Source organism: Arachis duranensis, chromosome 1, assembly GCF_000817695.3.
Source record: "Arachis duranensis cultivar V14167 chromosome 1, aradu.V14167.gnm2.J7QH, whole genome shotgun sequence".
Classification (NCBI taxonomy): Eukaryota; Viridiplantae; Streptophyta; class Magnoliopsida; order Fabales; family Fabaceae; genus Arachis; species Arachis duranensis.
The window spans coordinates 57599855-57608284 of record NC_029772.3 but is presented as its reverse complement, the minus strand read 5'-3'; the positions used below and the strand labels follow the sequence as shown (position 1 = coordinate 57608284).

General features: G+C 40.0%; 1 pseudogene; it reads left to right on the top strand.

Moving 5' to 3' along the window:
- The window catches only part of LOC107490300 (uncharacterized), a 140260-nt pseudogene that overhangs the window by 7310 nt on the left and 124520 nt on the right, over positions 1-8430 (top strand).

Sequence of the window (8430 nt, the reverse complement as noted above, 5' to 3'; positions counted from 1 at the left end):
GCATTAAAGAAGCGCTTGCTGGGAGGCAACCCAGTCATTAGCAGGTTATCTGTTTTGTTTAATCAAAGTTTGATACATATTCTCAAATGGCAATCATCAAAATTGAAGGAATTCACAGAGTTACAGAAGGATTCAGTGCAAAAAGCAGAGAAAAGGAGCTTGCTGGCGAAAAAACACCAGTAAGGGTTACTCTGGGCGTTAAACGCCAGAATGGATACCATTCTGGGCATTTAATGCCAGTAAAGGTACCATTTTGGGCGTTAAACGCCAGAATGGGCACCATTCTGGGCGTTTAACGCCAGGTGTGCAGCATCCTGGGCGTTTAGCAAAACACCCAGTGATGAAGGGGTTTCTGGCGTTTAACGCCAGCCAAGGTACCTGGCTGGGCGTTATACGCCCAAATTGGCCAACATTTGGGCGTTAAACGCCAGAATGGATACCATTCTGGGCGTTTAACGCCAGAAAGGTGGGAGACAGAGATTTTGCTTTCCACTTAAAATTTTTTTCAAACTTTCCTGTTTTAATCCATAATTTTCTACAATAATACATTTCAAACTTTCATCATTCACCTTCAAATTTTCAAATTTAAAATCATTCTTCAAATCTCTTTCAAATCCTTTCCAAATCTTCAAAAAACTCAAATATCTCTCAATTTCTTCCCATATCTTCTCAAATCTCCTTCAAAATTTTCAAACTCTCTCTCCCTTCCTTATAAATATATGTTCGGCCACACCCCCTTTCCCCACCATTCGAATTTGCTCTCCTCCTCTCTCTCCTCTTTCCTTTCTTTTCCTTGAGGACAAGCAAACCTCTAAATTTGGTGTGTTTTTTCGTGATCACTAAGTTAAGGCTCATCAAGATCATGGCCCCCAAAGGAAAACAAACCAACTCAAGAGGCAAGAAAGAGAATGCTCCAAAAGACCTTTAGAGTCAAGAGAAATTCTTAACCAAAGAACATGCAGACCATTACCACAAAATAATGGGTCTAAGGTCAGTGATCCCGGAAGTTAAATTTGATCTGAAAGAAGATGAATATCCGGAGATCCAAGAGCAAATTCGAAACAGAGGATGGGAAGTTCTAACCAACCCTGAGACAAAGGTTGGGAGAAATATGGTTCAGGAAAAAGGTTGGAAGAAACATGGTTCAGGAATTCTTCTTAAATCTGTGGCTGACAGATAAGCAGAGAATGACTGGAACCGCTTTTCATACCTACAGAACTATGGTCAGAGGGAGAATTATTTACTTCCATCTGGATAAAATAAGAGAGGTCTTCAAATTACCTCAACTACAAGATGATCCTGAATCCTTTAATAAGAGAATGGTGAGAGTAGATAAGGGGTTGGATCAAGTTCTAGAGGACATATGCCTCCCTGGAACCAAGTGGATGACCAATTCAAAAGGTGTCTCAAACCAACTCAAGAGGGGAGATCTCAAACCAGTTGCAAGAGGCTGGTTGGACTTCATAGGGCGTTCTATCTTGCCCACTAGTAACCGTTCTGAGGTTACTATCAAGAGAGCAGTGATGATTCATTGTATTATGCTGGGAAAAGAAGTGGCGATTCATCATCTGATTGCTTGTGAGATTTACACAATTGCAAACAAGAACTCCACTGAAGCCAAACTGGCTTACCCAAACTTAATCTCTTTGCTATGTAAAGATGCTGGGGTGAGGATGGGAGTAAATGAATTCATCCCAATTGAGCACCCAATCACCAAGAGGTCAATGGAAGGACAAATGCAAGATAACTCTATCAAAAGGAGGGCGCAGGAGTTCCTCCCTGAACTTCCTGAAATTGACTACTGGACTCGTCTAGAAGTACTGGGCCAGCCTAGAAGCATCTATCACCAAGTTGCAAGAAACTATGGAGCAACTTAAGGAAGAACAGCAGAATCAGAACTGCATGCTCTGCAAATTGCTGAAGGAACAAGAGAAGCAGGGGCGTGAGCTATAGGAGTTGAAGCGCCAAAAGCTCTCCCTTGAAGGGTAAAATACCCCACAAGTTGAGGGCGCATCCACTTCTCAAAATCAAGGTTGTTGAGTCCTAACTCTGTGATAACCTCTATCATTAGGAGTCTATTTAAATTTTTGTTTTCTATTACTATTAGTCTTATCTTATATCTATTTTTGAGTTTTGTTCTTAATTCATGATTAATAAAATTTAAGGTTCATGTCATAAAGCTATGAATGTCCTATGAATCCATCACCTCTCTTAAATGAAAAATGCTTTAATCACAAAAGAACAAGAAGTATAGGATTTCAAATTCATCTTTGAAACTAGTTGAATTAGTTTGATGTGGTGACAATACTATTTGTTTTCTGAATGAATGCTTGAACAGTGCATATGTCTTTTGAATTTGTTGTTTTAAGAATGTTAAAATTGTTGGCTCTTGAAAGAATGATGGAAAAGGAGAAATGTTATTGAGGATCTGAAAAATCATCAAATTGATTCTTGAAGCAAGAAAAAGCAGTGAATGCAAAAAAAATGAAAAAAAAGAGAAAAAAATATAATAATAAAGTTGTGATCCAAGGCAAAAAGAGTGTGCTTAAGAATCCTGGACACCTCTAATTGGGGACTTTAGCAAAGCTGAGTCACAATCTGAAAAGGTTCACCCAAGTATGTAGCTGTGGCATATATGTATCCGGTGGTAATACTGGAAGACAGAGTGCTTTGGGCCACAGCCAAGACTCATAAAGTAGCTATGTTCAAGAATCATCATACTTAACTAGGAGAATCAATAACACTATCTGAGTTCTGAGTTCCTATAGATGCCAATCATTCTAAACTTCAAAGAATAAAGTGAGATGCCAAAGCTGTTCAGAAGCAAAAAGCTACTAGTCCCGCTCATCTAATTGGAGCTAAGTTTCTTTGATATTTTGGAGTCTATAGTATATTCTCTTCTTTTTATTCTATTTTGATTTTCAGTTGCTTGGGGACAAGCAACAATTTAAGTTTGGTGTTGTGTGTGCTCTCAATTGCGTTTGAAAGTAGACATCCTGGGCTTTCCAACAATGTATAATAGTCCATACTTTGCCAGAGATTTGATGGCCCAAACCGGCGTTACAAATCAGCTTCAGAATTCCCGGCGTTTAACGCCGGAACTGGCACAAAAATTGGAGTTAAACGCCCAAACTGGCATAAAAGCTGGCGTTTAACTCCAGAAAAGTCTCTACACATGAAAGCTTCAATGCTCAGCCCAAGCACACACCAAGTGGACCCCGGAAGTGGATTTTTACGTCATTTACTCATTTCTGTATACCCTAGGTTACTAGTTCACTATTAATAGGATCTTTTGACATTGTATCTTTACGGAATGACATTTTACACGTTTCTCATTGTATCTTCTACGGCATGAGTCTCTAAACCCCATGGTTGGGGGTGAGGAGCTCTGCTGTGTCTTGATGGATTAATGCAATTACTACTGTTTTTCATTCAATCACGCTTGCTTCTATTCTAAGATTTCACTTGTTCCTAAACTTGATGAATGTGATGATCTGTGACACTCATCATCATTCTCACCTATGAACGTGTACCTGACAACCACCTCCGTTCTACCTTAGATTGAGTAGATATCTCTTGGGTTCCTTAATCAGAATCTTCGTGGTATAAGCTTGAATTGATGGCGGCATTTAAGAGAATCCGGAAGGTCTAAACCTTGTCTGACGTATTCTGAGTAGGATCCAAGGATTAAATGACTGTGACAAGCTTCAAACTCCTGAAGGCTGGGCGTTAGTGACAGATGCAAAAGAATCACTGGATTCTATTCCAACCTGATTGAGAACCGACAGATGATTAGCCGTGCTGTGACAGAGCGCGTTGACCATTTTCACTGAGAGGATGGGAGGTAGCCATTGACAACGGTGAAACCCTACATACAGCTTGCCATGGAAGGAGTCTTGCGTGCTTGAAGAAGAAGACAGTAGGAAAGCAGAGATTCAGAAGATAGAGCATCTCCAAAACCTAACATGTTCTCCATTACTGCAAAACAAGTACTTATTTCATGTTCTTTTACTTTTTACAATCAACCCTGATAATTATTTATATCCTGACTAAGAGTTACAAGATAACCATAGCTTGCTTCAAGCCGACAATCTCCGTAGGATCGACCCTTACTCACGTAAGGTATTACTTGGACGACCCAGTGCACTTGCTGGTTAGTTGTGCGGAATTGCAAAAGTGTGATTGCAATTTCGTGCACCACTCGTCACAGTCATTCAATCCTAGAATCCTACTCAGAATACCACAGACAAGGTTAGACTTTCCGGATTCCCGGAATCCTACTCGGAATACCATAGACAAGGTTAGACTTTCTGGATTCCCATGAATGCCGCCATCTATCTAGCTTATACCACGAAGATTCTGTTGGGGAATCTAAGAGATATGCGCCCGGCCTAAGGTAGAACGGAAGTGGTTGTCAGTCACGCGCGTTCATAGGTGAGAATGATGATGAGTGTCACAGATCATCACATTCATCAAGTTGAAGTGCAACGAATATCTTAGAATAGGAATAAAGAGAATTGAATAGAAAGTAATAGTAATTGTATTGAATAGAAACTCCACTGTTGAAAATACATAAGTGAGAGGTCCAGGCATGGCCGAATGGCCAGCCCCCATGATCTGAGAACTAATCATCCCAAGATGATCCTCAGATCTAAAGTGATCAAAAGATGTCCAATACAATAGTAAATTATCCTATTTATACTAGACTAGCTACTAGGGTTTACATGAGTAAGTAATTGATGCATAAATCCACTTCCGGGGCCCACTTGGCTTGTGTTTGGGCTGAGCTTGATCTATCCACGAGCTGAGGCTTCTCTTGGAGTTGAACACCAAATTGTAACATGTTTTGGGCGTTCAACTCCGGGCCGTGACGTGTTTCTGGCGTTTTACTCCAGACAGCAACATGGAACTGGCGTTGAGCGCCAGTTTACGTCGTCAATTCCCGAATAAAGTATGGACTATTATATATTGCTGGAAAGCTCTGGATGTCTACTTTCCAACGCCATTGAGAGCGCGCCATTTGGAGTTCTGTAGCTCTAGAAAATCCATTTCGAGTTCAGGGAGGTCAGATTCCAACAGCATCAGTAGTCCTTTGTCAGCCTCCTTATTAGAGTTTTGCTCAAGTCCCTCAATTTCAGTCAGAAATTACCTGAAATCACAGAAAAATACACAAACTCATAGTAAAGTCCAGAAATGTGAATTTAACATAAAAACTAATGAAAACATCCCTAAAAGTAGCTTGAACTTACTAAAAACTACCTAAAAACAATGCCAAAAAGCGTATAAATTATCCGCTCATCAGCAAGCTGAAGTTTCTAACAGAGAACTTAAAAGAATCCTAGAACAGACTGTGATTAACTGTAGAAGGGATTGGGCAAGAAGCTTGGATGATGCTCTGTGGGCATATAGAACAGCATTCAAGACCCCTATAGGGACCTCTCCATACCAGCTTGTGTATGGAAAGGCATGTCACTTGCCAGTGGAACTGGAACATAAGGCCTACTGGGCTACCAGATTCCTAAACCTTGATGCCAAGTTAGCTGGAGAAAAACGATTGCTTCAGTTAAATGAGCTAGAGGAATTTAAACTCAATATTTTCGAGAATGCAAAAATTTACAAAGAGAAAGCAAAAAGATGGCATGATAAGAAACTGTCATCCAGAGTCTTTGAGCCAGGGCAAAAAGTTCTGCTGTTTAATTCTAGGCTCAGATTATTCTCCGGGAAATTGAAATCCCAGTGGAAAGGACCATATGTGATTACAAGTGTGTCACCATATGGATACGTAGAGCTTTAGGATAATGATTCTAACAAAAAGTTTATTGTTAATGGACAGAGAGTCAAACATTATCTTGAAAGCAATTTTGAGCAAGAATGCTCAAAACTGAGACTTGATTAAAGCTCAGTAATAGTCCAACTAAAGACAATAAAGAAGCGCTTGCTAGGAGGCAACCCAGCCATTTACAAAGTTTATTTGTTAATTAATTGATTTTTAAGGGTATATGTCAATTATCTTCAAGGTAAAATAGCAATTGCTTGAGTTCACAGAGTTATAGAAGGATTCAAAGGATAAAAACAGCAAAAAGAAGTTCACTGGTGCGAAAACACTAGAAAGAAGCACCTTCTAGGCATTCAACGCCAGAAAGAAGCACCTTCTGGGCGTTGAACGCCAGAAAGAAGCACCTTCTGGGCGTTGAACGCCAGAAAGAAGCACCTTATGGGCGTTCAATGCCAGATTTACAACGTCTTGGGCGTTCAGAAAAACGCCCAGTGACAAAGGAGTTCCGGGCGTTCAACGCCAGAAAGAAGCAACAGCTGGGTGTTGAACGCCCAGTAGAAGCTGCACATGGGCTTAAAACGCCCAAACATGCAGCGTTTGGGCGTTTAACGCCAGGATGGTGGGGAGGAGGTAAATTCGTTTTTTCTTCACAAATTTTTAATTTTTTGTGTTTCAATTTATGATTTCTTGCATAAACACGTTCCAAATTCTCATGCTTCAATTCCAAAAATTTTAATCCTAATTTCTAAAAACCTTAATTTCTAAAATCCCTTTTTCAAAAATATCAAATATATCTTAAGGCATAAACACAAATCTTTTTCCAATCCAATCCAACTCTTTTCAAAACGTAATTATCTTTTAAAATCTTTTTCAAATATTCAGATTTATCTTTTCCAAATACCAATCACATCTTTTTAATTTTAAATTATATCTTTTTCTTATTTATCTTTTATAAATCATATCTTCTATATTATCTTTTTAATATTTTCGAAAACCCACCCCTCCCTTTAAATTCCACATTCGGCCTCCCTCCTCTCATCCACCATTCGACATTAGCTCTCCTTCTATCCCTCTCCTTTCTTTTCTTTTGCTTAAGGACAAGCAAACTTCTAAGTTTGGTGTGTTCATCCGTGATCACAAAAACATACTCACTTAGATCATGGCTCCTAAAGGAAAACAATCCACTCCAAGAGGCAAGAAAGAGAGTATTCCAAAACCAATTTGGAATCAAGGGAAGTTCTTAACCAAAGAACATTCAGACCATTACTACAAAATAATGGGTATAAGATCAATGATCCCGGAAGTCAAGTTCGATCTGAAAGAAGATGAATATCCGGAGATCCAAGAGCAAATTTGAAACAGGAACTGGGAAATCCTAGCTAATCCTGAAACAAAAGTAGGAAGGAATATGGTTCAGGAGTTCTATGCTAATTTGTGGCAAACAGACAGGCAGAGAATATCTGGAACTGCCCTCTATTACTATCGGACCTTGGTCAGAGGAAAGATTGTTCACATCCACCCTGACAAAATCAGGGAGATCTTTAAGCTGCCTCAGCTGAAAGATGACTGGTGGACGAAATTGTGATCCATATTCTTTTGTTCTTGTATGAAATTATTATTGTGGCACCAGTTGAATTCACAACTCCGTTCAACTAACCAGCAAGTGTACTGGGTCGCCCAAGTAATAAACCTTACGTGAGTAAGGGTCGATCCCACAGAGATTGTTGGTATGAAGCAAGCTATGGTCACCTTGTAAATCTCAGTTAGGCAGATTAAAATTGGTTTATGGGTTTTTGAAAATAGAAATAAGAAAATAGAAATAATAAAAGGGATAGGATACTTATGCAGATTCATTGGTGGGAATTTCAGATAAGCGAATGGAGATACTATATGCTCAAGGACGCCTGCTATTCTCCTGCTTCAACTCAGTCCTTCTTACTCCTTTCCATGGCAAGCTGTGTATAGGGGTTCACCATCAGCGGTGGCTACTTTCAATCCTCTCGGGAAAATGATCCTCTGCGGCTGTCACCCGCATGGCTAATCGTCTGGAGGCATCACCCATGGTTGATGGCTACATCCCATCCTCGCAGTGAAAACTATGCTCACGCGCTCTGTCACAGCACGGCTAATCACTGGTTGGTTCCCGCTCCTACTGGAATAGAATCCCTTGATTCTTTTGCGCTTGTCATCACGCCCAGCCTTCAGAAGTTTGAAGCTCGTCACAGTCATCCAATACTAGAGTCCTACTCGGAATATCACAGACAAGGTTTAGACCTTCCGGATCCTCATGAAACGTCACAGTCATTCATTACCGGAATCCTACTCGGAATACCACAGACAAGGTGAGACTTTCCGGATCCTCATAAATGCCGCCATCTATCTAGCTTATACCACGAAGATTCTGTTGGGGAATCTAAGAGATACACATTCAAGCTCTATTGCAGGTAGAACGGAAGTGGTTGTCAATCACGTGAGTTCATAAGTGAGAACGATAATGAGGGTTACTTATCATCACATTCATCATGTTCTTGGGTACGAATGAATATCTTGGAATAAGAATAAGAGAGATTTGGATAAAAGAGAATAGAATTGCATTAATACTTGAGGTACAGTAGAGCTCCACACCCTTAATCTATGGTGTGCAGAAACTCCAC